The sequence below is a fragment of the Jaculus jaculus genome, chromosome 8, assembly GCF_020740685.1.
Source record: "Jaculus jaculus isolate mJacJac1 chromosome 8, mJacJac1.mat.Y.cur, whole genome shotgun sequence".
NCBI classification, from domain to species: domain Eukaryota; kingdom Metazoa; phylum Chordata; class Mammalia; order Rodentia; family Dipodidae; genus Jaculus; species Jaculus jaculus.
The window spans coordinates 29,349,718-29,371,034 of record NC_059109.1 but is presented as its reverse complement, the minus strand read 5'-3'; positions in this window follow the sequence as shown (position 1 = coordinate 29,371,034).

The following is a 21,317-nucleotide window of genomic DNA, read 5'->3' as shown; positions in this document are numbered from 1 at the left end:
CTAGAAAATTATCTTGTCACAGTTTCCCTTCTTGCTGTAGGAACACTGGGATTAGAGAAGCTGGCCACAGCTTTTGGCTTTTCTATGAAGTGTGGGGATCTGAACTCAGGTACTCAGAGTTGTGAGGCAAGCACTTTATCCACTGAACCATCTTCCCAGCCCTATTAATGTGATTTTCTAATTGCTAGCATCTTCACCATTCTGTTATGATATAATGACATATATGATTTAATTACAAGACTGTTCTTATGTGGTTAGAGATGCCAGAAAAAGCTGAAAAAACAGTATTTCTACAGGATCATCAGCACTAATTTGAAAATTATTTTTATAGTCAGTGTAAAGAATGAAAAGATTACTAAGTTTTTGCAGTGCTATTAAAGTTTTAAATTCTGTACTGTAGGAGAAAACTCCTATGTTTGACCACCACATTGACAAATCAGTTGGTTTGCATAATTAAGTTGTGCAAATGTAGCTATAATTTTGTAAATGTTATTTTACCAATATTAGCTTCTGTTTACTATTTGTCAACAATGTATTTTGAACCTATAACCTAAAATACTAATTGTATCTCTTTAATAGTTAAATAATATATATTTTGGCTTTTACATGACAAAAGTATCCTTATGATGTTCTCACCTCCTTGTTTATGATTTCACAAAGAAGGCTTTAAAAAGTTGACGGAAGCCAGGAGTTGTGGCACACTCCTTTAATCCTAGCACTTGGGAGGCAGAGATAGGAGGGCTGCCTGTGAGTTTGAGGTCACTCTGAGGCTACATAGTGAATTACAGATCAGCCTGGGCTAGAGGGCGACATTACCTCAAACTTCCCCTCTTCCAAAAAAGAAAGTTGAAGGAAAACTAGAAAATGTTAAGTGTTTCCAGGATGGATTGTGTGATCTACATGTATTTGTTTTGAAATAAAGTCTCTATTTAATATAGATATAAAAGATGAAAAAAATTGTGTTGACCTTTCCTTGGAATTTGTTTTCACTTTAGGTTGCTGTGTAGTGACCTCAGCAGAGTGGACACAAGGGAGTGCTGAACTAGTAAAAATCCATCCCAGTTCTTACTCCCTGTCTTGTATGTTAGTGGGGCAAGCGGATGGTAGGTAGATCTTCCCCCTTGGAAACTGCTGATTTTGAAAGACTTTAAAATGCCAGTTTTCCAAAAATGGTGCTCAGCAGTATATTATAAAATAAGATGCTATCTCAAAATATACATTAAAATTTGTCAGGATACTTAATCTACTCTTAGGCAGATGGATACCCTTGTAAAAACACAAGGCCACTGCTGGGCTCTGTAGATTTCCTTTGTAGATTTGAATATAAAGATCTTTATTTGGGACTGAATAGATGGCTTAGTGGTTAAGGCGTTTGCCTGAAAAGCCAAAGGATCCCTATTCGACTCTCTAGGACCCACATAAGCCAGATGCACAAGGTGGCGCATGCATCTGGAGTTCGTTTGCAGTGGCTGGAGGCCCTGGCACACCCATTTCTCTCTCTCTCTCTCTCTCTCTCTCACCCTGCCTCTTTCTCTAAAATAAATAAATAAAATATATTTTTTAAGAAAAAGATATTTATTCTTGGGTTGGGAGATGGTTCAGCAGTTAAAGTCACCTTCTTGGAAAGCCCGGCTACTTGAGTACAATTTTCCAGTACTCATGTAAAGCCAGATGCACAAAAAGGACCAGCTGGGACCACTCTCTTTCTCTCTTCTCTCTCTCTCAAATAATTTTTTTTTAAAAAATCTTAATTGTCTCTTTGATTATGGCTTCTTAGTAGTATAGGAATAGATTTATTCAATACCCTCTTGTTCAAGTGCAAGTACATTATAAAATTACATACACAATTGTCATTGTTCTGTTTTCGTTCTTGACCAAGATCCTTGTGGAGTGTGTATGCTTCCATACTGTTTAACTTTATCATGTAGAAATAAAGAAGTCATTTAAAGCCGGGTGTGGTGGCGCACACCTTTAATCCCAGCATTTGGAAGGCAGAGGTAAGAGGATCGCTGAGGGTTCGAAGCCACCCTGAGACTACATAGTGAATTCCATGTCAGCCTGAGCCAGAGTGAGGCCCTTCCTTGAAAAACCAAAAAAACAAACAACAACAACAACAACAACAAACAAACCAAAAAGAGAAGTCATTTAAAAGTGTGATTTTCCTTTTAAAGGAATAAAAACAAACATTTCTGAGATCTAGCTTATATAGAAAATATAAATTTATCTTTTCTCTGAAGCAGGATAAAGATATTCAGCACATGAATAAATCAAATTCTCTTTTCAAACGGATATATGCAATGTTCAATTTACCCATTAAAATACCATGACATAAACTTGGTCTGTTTTAATTTCAGCTAATATTAAATCATTGAAGCATTCTACGTAGATGTGCAATTGTTCAAGTCTCACTTCTCTAATTGTCAGAGAAGAGTTAGAAATAAACAGACTTTTACGTTAAGGTAGATGGGGTGGAGATTGGTCAGCCAGCAAAAAGGAAGACAAGTCAGAAGCAGCGTCTACCTTTCAGGTGCATCAAACTTAGAAAACACTGCCACCTTCTGACCATGAGAGGTAAGTGCTCTGAATCTGTACCAGGTAGGCTGTTATGCAGCTCCCCACAAAATGCTAACAAGAAAGAAAAAAAAAAAAAATCCTTGGTTTAATTCGTAACATCTCCACTGCATTATAGTTTATGACTTAAACTCTGAATGGTAAATATTTCATAACCTGTAGAATTCATAAGGCTTACACTAGATTAAGTAGCTTTGATTTGTAGAGTTAGGACACTCCTAACTAAGATACATGGAGAATATTCTGTAACTAATATGTTTTGAATATTTCACATTCATATCCTAAGAGTGTCTTCAGGTTTTTCATTATGAGAAATTGCTGACGTTGGGTTCAGTGGCAATGTGTTCATGCTTGGCCATAGTTAGCTCAAGTGGCAGAGAGGGCCTGGCGGCACTCAAGGCAGTGGAAGTGAGTGGCCTTTCCATCTCAATGAATCAGGAAGGGCAGTTACATGTTCATGTATTAGCTGATGAAGAGACTCTTTCTCTCAGGTATAAGAAATGACAGGGCCAGTAGTGAAACCCAGACATATTTGGCCCTATTGCCTTGCTGTTTCCAGCATGTTATGATGCTGACCTGCTGTGGTTTGGATATGGTATCCCCACATTTGCTGATGGCTGGATCTCCAGCTGGTGGAAGTGGTTTTATTGAAAAGATTACTAACTGCATTGTGACTGAGCTGAATGGATTTTTAGAAGGTGGGGCCTGATGAGAAGGAATGGGTGACTGGGCATGTCTCTGAAGGATGTGGCTTGTCCTTGACCTTTTCCTGTCAGTCTATTTTTTCACTGTCAGCAGCTGAGCATCTTCTCCACTGTGGTACCCTGCTTCAGCTCAAGCTTAGAGTGACCATGGCACCCTAAGGCTCATGCAGAAATCTTTGTTCTTTTCCATTATTCATGTCAGGTGTTTTGTTATAATGACAAAAAAACTGATAAGCACATTACTTCATTTTAATGGCTGCAATACTCGTGACTTGGCAAATTAAATGTTGTTGGTAGATATTTTGTATTATTAATACTTATACTCTTCTCAAAGCATTTCATACAAATAAATATATTCTATTTTCACACTTTGCTCCAATTCCTGGCCATGGGCTCAGGAAAATATGTAGGATTCCAATTCCATCTCTATATCAAATGAAATTAGAAATACGTATTAACTGACTTGCAATGCAATGTACTTAATTGGTCCTTAATACATATCAGTGAATTTATCAATAGATAGATTTTAATAGCAGCTTCATTTTTCCCAATATGTACACAACATAAATGAAAAAAGTGTTAAAAATTTCAATATGTATTTCTTCTTCTTTTTTTTTAGAGGTTAGGTTTCACTCTAGGCCAGACTGACCTGGAATTCACTGTGGAGTCTCAGGGTGGCCTCGAACTCACAGCGATCCTCCTACCTCTGCCTCCCAAGTGCTGAGAGTAAAGGTGTGTGCCACCATGCCTGGCTCAATATGTTTTAAAAGCTTTTCAAGTATTTGAAGACACCTGCACACATATGTGTATATACAAGGATTCCATACAACTATATTGTTCATGCTTGGTTTGGTATTGTATAAAAACAGTTTAGGAAATGCAAATATCTAACAACACCCCCCAAAATAAAAATGTTGATTTATTGTAGAACAGCAGGTACTCTGTGTGTGAGAGAGAAACAATCTCCACCAGAGCTATGATAGGGAAGACTAGGACATCCCTGATTTACTGTTCATCTGCCGGGAGGAAGCAGCATTGTGTCAGAAGGTCTTGTTGTTTCTGGGGACCACAGCACATGGTGACTCAAAAGCATACACTCAAAGGAAGAGTCCATATTCATAAATATGGCCTGAGAGATCATTCCAAAGCAGTTTGCCAATAAAACAAATAAAAAGGCTGGAGAGATGGCTTAGCAGTTGTGGTGGTTTGGTTCAGGTGTCTCCCATAAACTTAGGTGTGCTGAACACTAGGCGTCCAGCTGATGGCAACTTGGAAATTAAAGCCTCTTAGAGGAAGTGTACTCTTGGGGACAGGCTTAAGGGTGTCATAGCTAGCTCTTTCCTTCCCTTACTTGGCACATTCTCCTGTTGCTTTTATTCACCTGATGTTGGTGAGGAGGTGATGCCCACCCTCTGCTCATGCCATCATTTTCCCTTGCCATCATGGAGCTTCCCTTCGAGTCTGTAAACCCAAATCAATCCCCCTTTCCACCCACAAGCTGCTCTTGGTTGGATGTTTTCTGCCAGCAATGTGAACTTGACTGCAATGGTAAAGGTGATACCAAGAAGTGGCATCATTAATGCTAGAAACCCGACTGCATGGCTTTTTGCCTTTTGGAACTGATTTTCAAGAGGAACATGGGAGGATTTACAATCTTGGCCTAAGAGATGCCTTGTAGTGCTCTAAGTAAAGCTTGATGGATCATTCTGGTCAGAGTTGAAAGACCTGAATGCAGTAAGAACTATGGACTATTAGGTTTGGCTTATGAGGGTGAGAAAGAGCTTTACATGGACTGGGCTAGAAGCAGTTTGTGAGAGAGTCTTGCTGTTATGTCTGTGTCCTGAGAATTTGTGCAGTATTGCATTGCATAGAAATGGACTGGTGTGAGCAGAGGGATATGGCACAAAGAAATTGAAATCTTTGGGCCCAAACTTCTACCCATTCAGCTGCAATTGTATGAATGATTACAACCATGGAGATTAGGCCAGGTGACCTGCACTGGGGCAACAGTAAGATTGCAGAGTCTTTGTAAGGGACCTTAATGCTGAAGGAGTATCCTGTTCTTCAAAGTCTGATTTATTCTCCTCTGTTTTAACAATTTGGCAGCCCACTTGGTATTATCAAGAAATGCAGGAAAGAGGGGGGTCATTGAATTTCCAATATAGTCTTATATTGTGGAAATGGCCATGGGCAGTGTGAAACAGATTTGTTGGATTATCTACACGGAGACCCAATGGAGCCATGAGGTTGAACTGTAGGTTGAGGTGGAGACCCAGTGGAGATGCCAGGACTATGGGATAGCTGTTCAGAAGAGCTGCTGGCACCAGATGAAATTTTCCAGGACTGTGAATAGCCTAGCTAGAGTCAGAGTTAGAATTCCAGAGACTTGTCATTGGTTAGAATTATCAGACTTGGAGACTAGTCACTAGTTAGGGTTGTTGGACTTGGAGCTACAGAGTTTGATGTTTATTTTGGTTGTTTTAAATCTTATATTGGTTGAATATTTCTTTGCTATGCCCAGTACCATCTTTTGCAGTGTGAGTGTTTATTCTGTGCCATTATGGGTTTTGTGTTTTGAGTTTTTTTTTTTTTTTTGTATTATGGCTCAGTTAAAAGACCTTGGATTATGAGGATGTTTGAACATCATTGAGATTGATAACAGCTATGGGAACTTTTAAGGTTGGACTGAATGCATTGTATTTTACATCATATATATCAGTTTATGGATACCAGGGGCAGAATGTGGTGGTCTGATTCAGGTGTCCTTCATAAACTTTGGTGTTCTGAATGCGAGGTTCCTAGGTGATGGCAACTTTGGGATTTATGCCTCCTGGAGGCAGTGTATTGTTGGGGGCAGGCTTATCGGTGTTATATCTAGCTTCCTTTTGCCAGTGTTTGGCACAGTGTTGCTGTTGTCCACCTGATGTTGGTGAGTAGGTAATGTCTATTCTTTGCTCATGACTTTGATTTTCCCTGCCATCATGTAGCTTCCCCTCAAGTCTGTAAGCCAAAATCACCCCTTTTCATTCTCCACAAGATGCTCTTGGTAGGGCACTTTCTGCCAGCAATGTGATTCTAACTGCAATAGCAGTTAAGGCTCGTTCCTGCAAAGCCAAAGAACCCAGGTTTGATTCCCCAGTACTGAAGTAAAACCAGATGCACCAGGTGGCACACGTGTCTAGAATTTGCTGTGGCTGGAGGTCCTGGTAAAACTATTCTCTCTGTCTCTCCTCTCTCTGTCTCTCCCTTTCTGTTTCTCCCCCTCTCTCAAATAAAATAAAATAAAATGATAACAAAACAAAGAAAAATAATTATCATGATTTGTCAAGTTTAAAGTTCATAGTAGAGGTATTATTTTTTTCTGTATTTGGCAGTGCTAGGGGTCAAATACAGGACCCTGTGCATGCTAGCAAAGCACTCCACCACTGGTCATTTCATTAGTCTTTAAGGTCTAAATAATCCTGCACACTTGAAATGCATAGCCCTCAGCTTGCCAATGCCCTGGCCCTGGGCAGAACGCTCATGTAGTCCTGAGCAGAAGCCCTCTATCCTTTCATGCTGTAACAGAAACTTCTGCTCTGCATCTACTTGAGTGTTTTATAAGTCTTATAAATATCCTGATCCCTTCCCTGGTATTCTTTTTTTTCTTTTTATTATTTGTTTTTATTTTCCCATAGCACTTGCCATCTCAAACCAGTTACCAGATTATCTTTCCAGTCACTGAAATGTGAATTCCATAAGGGCGAATTTCTTCACTTGTTCTCTGCTGTGTCCAAGCATGTGGGGTGATGTCTGGCTCTCTGCTCATATTGCTTCCCTTCTGGGCCTCACAGTCAGTCATTCTGGGTCATACTTTTCATTTCCTTTGTACCTGCTTGTGTGGTTGCATGAGAAGTGGACATGGGAGGTGGCCATTGCAGATCCTAACTCAATAGACATGCTGCTGGGACTCAGAGAGCTTGTGCTCTTCTTGGTACCCAAAGTCTGTAAACCAGCAGAGCTCAGAGTCACAGAAGGAAGGAAGTTGTAAGCAGGTCTCCAGAGGTTGTTGTGAGAAGGCTTGCCCTTGGTTCCTGCTTCTGTGCAGTATGGTGGTAGAATCCATTCAGGATGCTGCTATAATTTTAGGGCTTGCACGTTATTATTATTTTAAAGAAGTTTTTTTTTTCTTTCTAAACATGTACACTACAGGAAGCAAAAGCATGAGATACAAAAATCAGTCATCCAGTCATAGGCAGTTGAGTTGTTGGTCATGTCTGCCTGGCCTGTGCACGCATAACCACAACATTCTATTTATGGAACTGAGACTGTACAGGAGGTATCATGCTTCCCCCATACTGTGAATATTCACCAACCCAGAAACTCCAGGCTCCCTTTTTTTTTTTTTTTTTGTTGTTTTTCGAGGTAGGGTCTCACTCTGGTCCAGGCTGTCCTGGAATTAACTCTGTAGTCTCAGGGTGGCCTTGAACTCATGGTGATCCTCCTACCTCTGCCTCCCGAGTGCTAGGATTAAAGGCGTGCGCCACCACGCCCGGCTCCATTCTTATGTTGATAACTAAGAACATGCAGCACTATCTCAGTCTGTTAGAACTGTAATCCTGTCTTCCATAGCAACAAAGATTCTACAGAAGACAAACACAGACCCCTAAATAGAAGTGTTGGCAGAATTATAATTGAAATTATGCACTTCCTTAATGCTCCACTTAAAATCAAACATAAAACAACAGAGCACACTGAACACAGTATTTCTAAGCATATATCAGATCTTTAGTACTGCTTTCTGGCTGGCTATTTTGCCCTAACCATGAGAAATAACCAATACAATTTTTTTTTTTTCTGAAGAAATGGAGCTCTTGCTGCAATAAACTTGCACTGAGACATCTCTATTACACCTTCCAAGGCTGAAGAGGTGGCAGAAAGAACGTAAGAACCAAGGGAAGGGTAGGACTGCTTACACCGCAATCTTCCAGACACAAAATGGCCTGCATATCCATGACCTCACAGTACCTACTACTACCAACACAAGACCCTCATAATAGGAGGAAAAGATGACATCAAAATAAAAGACTAATTGAGAGGGGGAGGGACACAACGAAGGGTGGATCTATGAAGAGGAAAGTAGGGGATGGAATTGTCATGGTTTATTACCTATAATTATGGAAGTTGTCAATCAAAAAGTTAAGGGCCAGAGCTCTTAGATCATTCCCCACCTCTCACTTCTCTGGCCCTGGTACCTCTGTTTCTAGCTTGGGGCAGCCTGGACCCTGTGAACATGCTGTGAAAGCAGGCCTCTTGCTCAAGCTTCTTGACTGGGCTGTCACTGGGTCCCCAACTCCTGGATCCCCTGTGCCTGAGGCTGTGCACATATGTAGTGAGTAGGCCAGAGCTCCCTGTTAGCTCTCTACCTCCCAGTTCCCTGGTCCTGGTCTAGGTACCCCTGCTCCTGGCTTGGGGTGGCCTGGATCTTGTGTGTGTGCTGTGGAAGCAGGCCTTTTGCTCTGGCTTCCAGTAACAACTTTGGACATTATAGTCTCATTTCCTCAATCAAAAGATATAGATCAGCAGATATGATTAAAAAAAAAACAAAACAAACAGGATCCAGGCTGGAAAGATGGCTTAGCAGTTAAGGTGCTTGCCTGAGAAGCCAAAGGACCCAGGTTTGATTCCCCAGGACCCACATAAGCCAGATGCAACCATGTGTCTGGAGTTGGTTTTCAGTGGCTGATAGGCCTGGCATACCCATTCTCTCTCTCTCTCTCTCTTTCTCTCTCTGCTTCTTTCTCTCTCTCTCAAATAAATAAATAAAAATAAAATAAAGTTTTTTTGTTTTTTTTTTAAAATCCAGCATCCATCTATTTGTTGCCTTCATGAAATTCACCTCCCCACTGCAAACAAACACAAGCTTAGGGTGACAGGGTGGAGAGGAAAGCAAATGGAGCTAGAAAGCAAGCAGCTGTCACTGTTCTAATATGTGGCAAAATATCAAACTAAAGATAATAACAAGTGAGCATCATAAGATAAACATTTGTGCCAGAAACTAACTGTAATAGCAGCTAATTGTTATGTAAGCAAACTAACTGTAATACAATACCAAATGTTTTTGCTTATGTAAAAAATTCTTTACTTACTATATTGCAAAGAAAATATGAAGCACTTACAATAGTGCAGAGAAATATAGTAATAGATGGGTTGAATTCATTGATCCAGTTCCTTAGGAAATGAAGACATATATCTCAGTTGGCCACTTGTAACTACTCACTAGTTCACTAATACAGAAGGTACCAACCTCACCACTAGGTGGGTTACAAAGACAAGCAAGACAGTCTTTTGTTGCAACCTGGCCTTGTAACATTCTCAGATTTCTTTCAAATTTATCTTTACTTTAACATTTTCTCAAGAGCTCTAACATTTTTCTCTGCCCACAGTTATTGCTTTTTGTATTTTTTAAAAAATATTTTATTTATTTTCAAGCAGAGAAAGCGGGGGCAGGGAGGTGGGTACTGGGGAATCAAACACAGGTTGTTAGGCTTTGTAAGCAAGTGCCTTAACTGCTGATCCATCTCTTCAGCCTGTTCTTTGCATTTTGTTTATTTTACAATATTTTTATTTATTTGAGAGAGAGAGAGAGGGCGAGAGAGACAGAGAGAAAGAGACTGTAGTAGATAGCTCTATGATATTGGGATGAGCTTCCAAATCAGTTGATGGAAAAAAGGGATTTATTTTAGATTACAGATCCAGGGGGAAGTTCCATCTATAGTAGAAAAAGCTGGCTTTTATTCATAAATCAAAGCAGAAAGAGAAACCACCACTAGCCAGCAACACTAAAAAGTAGCAAGCACAAATTGACAGTAAGCAGGACCCTGCCAGAGCTCAGATTTCTTTCTATATCTTTGGGCTGGGATTCAGATCCACCCCCAAAGACACCTTTGGGCTGGACTTCCAGTGACACTGCCTCTAGTCAAGTATCTGGAGTCCCAAGTTACAAGCTTAATAAAATAACAGAGTCTATGAGGGACATACATTCAAACTACCAAAGAGACAAAAGAAGAGAGAGAGAATGGCTATGGCAGGGTCTCTTGCCATTGCATGTGTCATTTTATGCATCTGGCTTTATATGAGGACTGGGGGCCAAACCCAGGTTATCATATTTTGCAAAGATGCACATTCGACTACTGAGTCATCTTACCAGCCTTCAAATATTTTAAAAGTTAGAAATGATATATTTTGGAATAAGACCTAAATGCATCTTGGTGTGAAGTTTTAAGTAGGCTTCATAAAGCTATTTGCTGAAGCATTGAATACTAAAGGCTTCAAATTCTTAAGCCAAGGCACTTATTTGAAGATGAAAAATATCCAGCTGCCGATCTAGTATCTCTGCTTACACATCTGAAACAAAGCTCAACTCCTATTCCCAGTCCAAGCTTACTCTTTTTGATTTTTAATAAAATACTATATTATCTAAGTTTCTCAAGCAAAAAATTCTGAGTCATTTTTGATTTTTCTTTATCCTTACACCAGCACAATCTTTCTGCAAGTCTTTGAGAATCTATTGTTGACAAAAAATTGAACCTGGCTAATTCTTCCCCACTTTGCTCAGGCATTTCTTCTTATGTGGATTAAAGCATCACCTTTCTGAGATTTTTTTCTGGTATCCCTGCACTAATGTTTTTATAGGAGTCCAACTAGTATTTAATGCACACAAATCACAACTCAGAGCATATCTGTGAATTTAAGTAAAATTCAAATTTATTGTCATGAGCTACAAAATCTCTGAATGATATGGATTCAGTTTTTTTTAATACACACACACACACACACACACACGTTTTATTTTTTGTTTTTTCGAGGTAGGTTCTCACTCTAGCTCAGACTGACATGGAATCCACTATGTAGTCTCAGGGTGGCCTTGAACTCATGGTGATCCTCCTACCTCTGCCTCCCAAATGCTGGGATTAAAGGTGTGCGCCACCATGCCAGGCCAGTTTTTTTTTTAATATTTTAAAAATATTTTATTTATTTATTAGAGAGAGAGAGAATATGAATGGGTGCATCAGAGCTTCTAGCCACTGCAAATGAATCCCAGATGCATGCAACAACTTTGTGTATATGGCTTTACATGGGTACTGGGGATCGAACTTGGGTCTTTTGGCTTTGTAGGCAATCATCTTAACCGCTAAGCCATCTCTCAAGCCCTGGCCTCATTTTTTACTGATACCTCACTCTTGCCTTGTGTTACATGCAGACTTTATGGCTTTCCTGGAGAGTCCCTCCTTGATGACTTGAGTCCCACCCAGTTCTTATTGTGACATCTGTTGATTTCCTTTACAATACCAATCACAATTTGGAATTTTTATATTGTTTCCCCCCCCTGTATCTAATGTGCACATCAATCCTTACCGAATCCAAAGGTTTATATATTTTATTTCACAAGTTTTATTTTTATTTATTTTTTATTACTTTTGTACTCAGTGGATACAGTCAAGTTGGTGCCATTGTTAGCCTCCTCCCTGACCTCCCCCCCCCCACCCCACAGGGACCCTCCTTGTTGGGTTACATGGGTTTTGCATTATGGGGTTAGCTTTATTTTTATTTTTATTTATTTATTTATTTGCAAGCAGAGTGAGATAGAGATGAGGCAGACACATAGAAAGAATTGGCATGCCAGGGTTTCCAGCCATTGCAAACAAATGTCACTTTGTGCATCTGGCTTTATATGGGTACTGGGGAATCAAACCTGGATCATTAGGCTTTGCAGGCAACCACTTTAACTGCTAAGCCACCTCTCCAGCTCCTTATTTCACAAGTTTTATCAAGCACTTAGGACAGAACTGAAGTAGCATTTGCCAAATAAATAAATAAATTTTCTTATAATTAAGTTACAACTTTATCTTATAATTTATAAGATTATTTCTAGTAATAAGAAAAGTTAGGGACATTGATGTCAAATTTAATAAATTCTGGCACTAACTTCCACATTAGCGGTAATAACTTACAGTTCTCTCCCAAAGTCTGTTTGTTTAGATAACATCTTAGTCATATAACACTTGGTTAACAATTCATAATTTTATACTTGATTCATTATTTTTAGAAGGTATGATAGTTTGAATGTAAAAATGTCCCCCATGTCCTCAAGTCCCCAGCTGGTAGAACCTTGTTGGAAGAGATAGGCCACTGGGGTGAGCCTACATGTTTATAGTCCAGTCCACTTGGTATTCAAGGCTAGCTCATTCTTTCTACCACTTCCCAGCTGGTGCGATGTCCGGCCTCTACTCTGCATGACATGACTTCTGGAGATGATAAGCCAAGGTAAACCCTGTCTTTCCACTAGGTGCCTATGGTCTTGTGATTTGTCCCAGCAATGAGGAGGTAACTGCTACAGCAAATATTTCAGTTTTGGTGAAATAATCAGTAAGAACTTCATGATTAGAGTTTCTTTTAAATGCAGAATTTACTGAAACTATGTATTTGAAACACACTTGTGAGATTTAGAATAACACAAGAGTTGAGAGCATATGTCCCTGGAACTGAGATGGAAGCCGTCTCCCTGCCAGACAGCTGCCATCAGGTTGAAAGGTGCTGTGTAAGCTACTGGCAGAGAACAGTAATCTATAGTCTGAACAAGCAGTGGATCCTGCAAGCTTCAAAACCTTCCAGCCAGGTAAATGTACTCTAAGGAGCAATACTGGCACCTAAGTTATGGAGGTGAATAACTGCTCACTAATTGGATAAGAGATCCCCTTCACTGGGAGAGAATTCACATGTGGTAATGAGAATTGAGTCAAGACATATGGCTTAGAAGGTCATAGAACCCCAAAGGAAAACTTCCATGTTTCTTTATCTTTTTTTTTTTTTTTTGCTAAATATAGATTAGTTCCATCAAACAACCTTCTAAATGCATATGTTTAAGCTCATTGATTAATACTGTTCTCAATTTTGGTTAGGGAATTTTTTTTTCTTCCTTTGGTTTTTCGAGGTAGGGTCTCACTCTAGCCCTGACCTGAAATTCACTACATAGTCTCAGGGTAGTCTTGAACTCATGCTGATTCTCCTACCTCTGCCTCACAAGTGCTAGGATTAAAGTGATGTACCACCACACTAGGCTGGGTAGGGAACCTTTTTAGAGATGATGGTGAATACTAGGGACACCCAAAACTCATCAAAATGATAAGAAAGCCCAGGGCTTGGCCCTAGAAAAGTCATCTCTGTCATACACATATTCCAGAGATCAGGGGACATTGCAAAGGTAGTTGTTGGTTGGAATGCACTGAGTGCTGCTCACATGGCTATTCAGACAACCATCCCTACAGAGATGGCGGTAGACACTGAGGAGACTCACAACTCATCAAAGTAGAAAATAAGAGGCTGCTGAGAGCTCAGCACCAAAGGGATTTTCTACCATGTCCTCCAAAACTCAGGGAGCATTACAAAAAGGAGGATAGAAAGAATGTAAGAGCAAAAGGGTAGGAAAAATACTTTGGGGTATTGTACATGAACTGACTGGTGAACCCATAGTATTGCAGTAATTATGGATCCTCTCACAAGACCTGATCTGTTCTGAGCCCATCAGTGATTTGAAATGGGTGATAAAAGATAAGAAAAAGAAAGAGACAAGGCAGAGGAAGGACTACCTTGAAAGAGGAGGGCCCTCAAGGGTTAGGAGTGGGGAAAAGTGACACAAAAGGATAAAGGGATGGGAATATAATCAAATTGCAAATCAAACACAGGTATGTGTTTTCATATATTAAAGTTCAAAGCACAGGTTTTATAGCCATGTTTAATTTAATTATGAAACTTACAATGAATATTCATGTGTATGTGGTATACTGTAGCACACATATACATATATAATTTAGCAAATATATACAATTTATAATGACCAAAGGCAATTTGTATTTCTATCTCTTCACCATTCATTGATGTTTAGTCTCTGAGTTCCTTCCTTTCAGTTCCCCATAAAATACATACTAGGTCATTATAGACCACAGCTACTTTCTTGAGCTATAAAACCCTAGAGTTTATTCTTTTGATTTGACTGCAGTTTGATGCACATTTTCCAACATCTTTTTTTTTTTTTAAGCAGCAGCAGGTTTATTTGTTACAAGCCTAGGCCTGGGCTCTGTCCACACAATCCGGAACAGTGGTAGTGAGGGAGAGAGCCCTGATCCTCAGAGGAAAAGGGTTTATAAAGGAAAGGTTACATCATAGTGTGACTTTTTTTTTTTTTGGCTTTAATATTTTTTTTTTTATTAGTTTTCTATTCTGCAAATACAGGCAGTTTGGTACCATTAGTAGGCTCATCTGTGACCTGGTTTCCTTGCAAGAGACCTGGTTTCCAACATCTTTTGGATCCCTGTCCCCCATCCGCTAGCCTCTGGTAACCACTACTGCAGTCTTCTCTTTGAGGTCAACTTTTTCAACTTCCACAAATGAGTGATGACATGTGGGATTTATCTTTCTTTGGTTTAGTTTACTTAATATAATATCCTCCAAATTAACCCACTTTTCTGAAAAGAATAAACTTTGTTATTGTTTTTGGTGTACTCATAAGTAAAGTATTTTTATTCCATCTCTGCCACTGATTGACCAGGCCTTTTGATATATATTTTTAAAATTTATTTATTAGATACAGAGATGAGAGAGAAACAGAGAGAAAGAGAATGAACAGGTGTGCCCGGGCCTCTAGCCACTGAAAATGAACTCCAGATCCATGCACCACCTTGTACACCTGGCTTACATGGGACCTGGGGTATTGAACCTGGGTCCCTAGGCATCACAAGCAAGTGCCTTAACTGCTTGTGACCAGGTCTTGTAGTGGTTTCATACCATTTCTAATTTTTGGTGAGTTCATCTATAAAATAGAATAATAATAATAAGAGCTAGTCTGTGCTCCTTTAGAGATTAAAGGAGATATTCTAAAGAAAGCATTTATACAACTGTCTGTGTTAAGAAGACTCAAGAATTGCTGACTCTAATTTGTTAATTCATAGCAACCTACAATGCCTTGTAATGAAGTAGACACAATAATAAAATGAAGCTGGGGATAAGTCATGTTTTATTTTTTCTTTCTCTCTTCCTCTTGTTTTTATTATTCAAGGTAGGGTCTCACTCTAGCTCAGGTTGACCTGGAATTCACTATGTAGTCTCAGGGTGGCCTTGAACTCATGGTGATCCTCCCACCTGTACCTCCTGAATGCTGGGATTACAGGTGTGCACCACCACATCTGGGTATTTACTCTATATTCAGTGTATGGGTCCTGGTTGGAATAGAAATGTTGAAGAGTGACCCGATGTGGTCCAACTCTTTTATTCAGTGCTGAGGAAAGTGAAGCTGAAGTAGCTTGCTCAGTGTCACACAGCTGTTTCATGTCTTTGTCCTCACCGTGCAGGACCCTCCACACCACACCAAGTGTCCTCACAGTGCCCCTCTTTTGCTAAGAATATTTTGAGTAATGGTTCAATGTTACCAAGTAGCATATTTGGGATATAATCACTTCTAAGTTTGTTCTTACAAAAACTGCTTCACTAGAAATAGGCTTTTGTCTTGGGGATTATATAAAATCAGGTTATAATTAGACTTTGCTTAATATACTCATAAATTTGCAACCCTCTGTGCGTTGTCCAGGTGTTTTCATAGTCTCCTGTTCCAAAAAAGCAACACGTGTTGAATAATCAAGAGAGTCTTGAGACATCAGCAGGGAGGTGTCTTGAGTCTTAATTTGCAGGAAGAGATATTGTGCAATTCCTCTGCAGACATGAAGTGTGGGAGAAATGGCTATGGAGGATATCTGTTTGGCTTTCCCCTCATGGAGGTAAACTGCATTCAGACGCTCAAAATTCAAGATGCTAGGGTGTGCTGCTACTTAAAGTGTTTGCTTAATGTAACAAGTCTCGAGGGAAAGGATTTAGCAGAGGCAAGAAACAGGCTGCACTTGTCAAGGGTTTTACAACTATAGACAAAACATTCTCTCTGAGGTATTTATTTTTAAAATATTCTAATTTTGAAACTTACACAGACAGTCAAATTTAAAATGCAGTGGACATAGCTACTTTAGGAAAATTCAACTGTGCTATAGCTAAGAAAGAAAGCAGCCCTGACATGTACCCAGGGAGCTTGCTCAGTAGGGCGGATATGGTGATAGTCTCCAGGGAAGCCCCCTTTGGTATTTGCTGTCAATAAGGTGTATGTTAAGCCATCACCTGGAGAATGACAGGGACACACTCCAACAAGCAGTTATCAGCCTCTCACCCTGATGACAGCTCTTCTTTCTCTAGAGCTTAAAGACTTGGGGCAGAAAGGGTCCCACTTTAGCAATTTCAAGTTGAATTAATACACATGAATGGGAAAGATGAGATTCAGAAATGCCCTTGGCCACTTTGCAATGGCAGAGAGAGAATTACAAAATGCCATTTCTTAGATGGAATTATTAAGTGCAATATTCAGACTTGCCCCCTGGAAAAGATCAGATATTACTTTCCAGGCATTTGGTCATGGAGAGAATCAAAATAGGTAGCAAAATGCTGGGTTTTAGACAGCAGCATTAACCCTGAAGCTGCTGGCATTCCAGTGGGGCTCAGAGCTTCGGGATGGCAGAAGGAAAGAGTTAACTGCTGCCATTTCTTTCACTCAAGTACCCAGCTGAGGAGGCCAGCAGGACATACATGCACTTGCTTGCTGCTCAGGCAACAGAAAAGAGACATGCTTTAAAATGTATTAACAAGTGGACGATTGGAAGTTATTCACACTTGACATTTTAAGAGTTTGAATCTTAACATTTATTTAAAAACATCTCAGGGGCTGGAGAGATGGCTTAGTGGTTAAGGCATTTGCTTGCAAAGCCAAAATCCCGGGCTCAGTTCTCCAGGACCCACATAAGCAAGATGCACAAAGTGGTGCATGTGTCTAGAGTTCATTTACAATGGCTAGAAGCCCTGGCATACCAATTTTCTCTCTCTGCCTCTCTCTCAAAGAAATAAAAAATATAAAAAAAATTAAAAACATCTCAGAAGGGAATAGGAAGTCTGGTTCTTAGTAACCCTTAGTAGACCTTCCCTCCCTAGGAATTGCCCATAGAAATCATTCATACTAAGTAAGGTTTATGATTACTTTATGTCCAGATTTGGCATTCAGAATATCATTATTACCATACATTTTTGGGATCTTGACTTGATCATTTAAGACTGATTACCTTTACTTTTGAGTTTATTCTTTGCTTCTCATTAGACGAGGGGCATTTAATGTTGTGAAGGACATGTATATTTTGAAAATATGGGATTATCTTAATGCCAAGTAGATATATGTGAAGTCAGTGTTTGCTTACAAACTATAATTCTCATAAATAGCTTCTTTGTTTCATTTTCTTTCATCCCCTTCCCCTTTCTCTTTCTCTCTACCATTCTTCCCCTTCTCTTTTCACCTATTTTTATTTTTTGTTATTCCCCACCTTAATCTTTGTCTTATAAATGCATACTGATAGGAACCCCAGATTTTAATGGTGAACTTATTGACAATAAACATAGGCCATAAACCTGTCAGAGTTACCAGCTATTATCATGACTAGTAGCTTCTACAATAGTTGGAGTTCTACTTCAAACTGTTCCTTTGCTGGACTCATTTCTTCTTCTAAGAAATTATTTTTCTGAGTTGGCAGAATAAATGGTGCTATATTTCGAAATTTCCTTTAAAATGATGATGCCCTAAAATAATAGTCTTTTAGATTTGTTTGATTTTATTAGAATATAAGAAATATAACTTTATCCATATTTGCATCTACACAGTTTTACCAGTAGAAAGTTACCTAAAATGAGCATATGGCTCTTTATAAATGATTGAACATGTTTTAGGATATGTAAATATTGAAGGGTTATCATCTGTAAAAGGCAAAAAGAAGCAAGGGGAAGCTTAGAGAACATAAGCAAAATTAATCGTGTTTGGATAAGTAGTTTGTTTTTACACTATTTTACTGACAATTTTAATACATGTACATAATTATTTTGATCATGACCCCTCCCATGACCGTCTTCTGCCCCTCCCCCAGTCTCTTCCAACGAAGCCCTTCTTCTTTCCAACGAGTCCTTCTTCTATCCTCTTCTATTTTGATGTCATTTTTAATGTTTTCACCCCCCCCATCATCTATGATGACATGTTGATAGGCCCAATACTATGAAGGTCTTGTGTAATAAATGACAGTCACTGTCTGGTCCTGATTACAATGGTAACTTTGTGTCCAGAAGACAGAACTGCAAAGTACTTCTTATACTCTTTTTTTTTCTTCCTTTTCCACAATGTTCCCTAAGCCTTGGAGGGTGTGATAGATATGTCTTATTTATTGCTAAGCCCTTATCACTTATTCTCAGCATTTTGACAAGTTTTAAGTCTTCCAAGTCACCACTGTCTTCTACAAAGAAAGGCTTCTATGATAAAAAGTGAAGCATCACTATTATCAGGGCATAAACATAAATATTTTGCAGGCAATTTTATGGGCACAACAAGTCTATTAGCCAAACCACAGTAGAAGATTCCCCCACTAAGGCTTATGATCTTCCTAGCTGGGAGTTTTTGACTCAGCTTTTAGCACAAACTATGAATTTCCTTCCACGGAGTGGGCCTCAAATCCACTCAGAGAACAGTTGATTACCTCCATACCACTCTTGCCACTATTACACCAATGGGCACAACTTACTTGGCTGGCTGTTTGTGTAGCTTGCTGGGTAATGCTGGTTAAGATGATTGATGACTTTCCTCCCCAGCCTGCATAGTATTTTTTTTTTAGCACCATGACTACAACATCAGTTCCAGATTTATTTCCGAGTTTTCTACAATGGAAGCATGTGGTATCTTTAGGAATAGGGCCTTACCATACAGTTCTGATGTGTAGACAAGAAAATCTGCCTATGCTGTTTTGGGGGCCTCCTTGATGAAGAACTCACTTGGAGGTATCCCACTCCTAGCCCTGGGGTTTTCCTATAGTAACCTATGTCTGGGTACAGCATTATCCACACTGAGGTACTTCTGTCCAATTCTCTCTGTTTAAAGTATATATATACGTACATACACAAACGCACACACACACACACACACACACACATATACATATGTACGTGTGTAGTGTGTCCCATGTATTTGTGTTTAGAGGAACACTGGGATCCTTCTCATCACCCATCCATATCTCTCCTCTGAGATGGAGTCTCTCCCTTACTCCAGAGCTGCTGCTGTGGTTGAGCCCAGTGATTCTCTAGCCTCTGCTCCCCATGGACAGGGGAGACTGATGTGTATGTGGCCACAGTCAGAATTTTTCCTTTCATTTCTTTTGTCTTCTCTTTTCTTTTCCCTCTTCTTCTTCTCCTCCTCCTCCTCCTCCTCCTCCTCCTCCTTCTTCTTCTTCTTCTTCTTCTTTTTTTTTTTTGTTTTTTGAGGTAGGGTTTCATTCTTTTTATTTTCAATTTTTTTTGGTACTTTTATTTATTTGAGAGTGACAGAAACAGAAAGAGCCAGCTAGAGAAAGAGAATTGGTGTGTGAGGGCCTCCAGCCACTGCAAATGAATTCCAGATGTGTGTGCCCCCTTGTGCATCTGGCTAACATGGGTCCTGGGGAATCGAGCCTCGAACTGGTGTCATTCAGCTTCACAGGCAAGTGATTAACTGCTAAGCCATCTCTTCAGCCAGGGTTTCATTCTTGCCCAGGTTGACCTGGAATTCACTGTCTTAGGGTAGCCTTAAACTTCTACCTCTGGGGCTGGAGAGATGGCTTAGTGGTTGAGCGCTAGCTTGTGAAGCCTAAGGATCCTGGTTCAAGGCTTGATTTCCCAGGACCCACGTTAGCCAGATGCACAAGGGGGCACACACATCTGGAGTTCGTTTGCAGTGGCTGGAGGCCCTGGCGTGCCCATTCTCTCTCTCTCTTTCTCTCTCTCTCTCCCTCCCCTTTCTCTCTGTGTCTGTTGCTGTCAAATAAATAAATAAACAAAAAAATTAATTAAAAATAAAAAAAAACACTTCTACCTCTGCCTCCCAAGTGCTGGGATTAAAAGCAAACATCACCATACCCAGTGCACACTCAGCTTTTTACCAGGGTTCTGGGGAGCTGAACTTGGCAGTTGCCAGCCTGAGAGGCCTGTATACTTAGGTAGCAAGCACTGTTATATGCTGAGCTATTTCTCAATCCTAAATCATATATATATATATATATATATATATATATATATATATATATATATATATATTTTTTTTTTTTTTGGTTTTTCGAGGTAGGGTCTCACTCTAGCCCAGGCTGACCTGGAATTCACTATGGAGTCTCAGGGTGGCCTTGAACTCACGGCGATCCTCCTACCTCTGCCTCCCGAGTGCTGGGATTAAAGGCATGTGCCACCACGCCTGGCCTAAATTATATTTTTAAGTTAGCTGATAAAGAAATAGGTTTCTGGGTGCTGGAGAGATGGCTTAGCATTAAGGTGTTTGCCTGCAAAGCCAAAGGTTCCTGGTTCGATTCTCCAGGACCCACATAAGACAGATGCACAAGGGGGTGCATGCATCTGGAGTTTATTTGCAGTGGCTGGAGGCCCTGGCATGCCCATTCTCTCCCTCCTTCTCTCTCTGCTTCTTTCTCTCAAATAAATAAATAAATAAATAATATTTTAAAAAGCTTAAAAAAGGAAATAGGTTTCTATAAAGCCTTTTAGTATTGTGGTTAACCCTCCTCCCTGCCCTTTATCCTCTGTCCCCCCTCCTGACCCAACTTAGACCTTTCCACCCAGTATTCTGCCCCTCTGCTTACATGTCTTATGTAGGTGATTTTAAAGGCTTTTAAGTTCAATAGAAAGAATATGTCTAGTACGCCACTTTCTTGCTTCTTCCAACAGTTAAAATTATGTAATCAGTAGTATCTATGGGTATGATACAGACAAGCATTTGAAGGATAACTTGAAATCATTTTCTCTAAATTAGTTCTGTGAGATGAATGGAGCTAATAAAAAAAAAATCCAGGTCATGTTGGAAAGAATTGTTTATATCAGAGGCCTCTGAACATATGCTGAAATAAGCAGGCA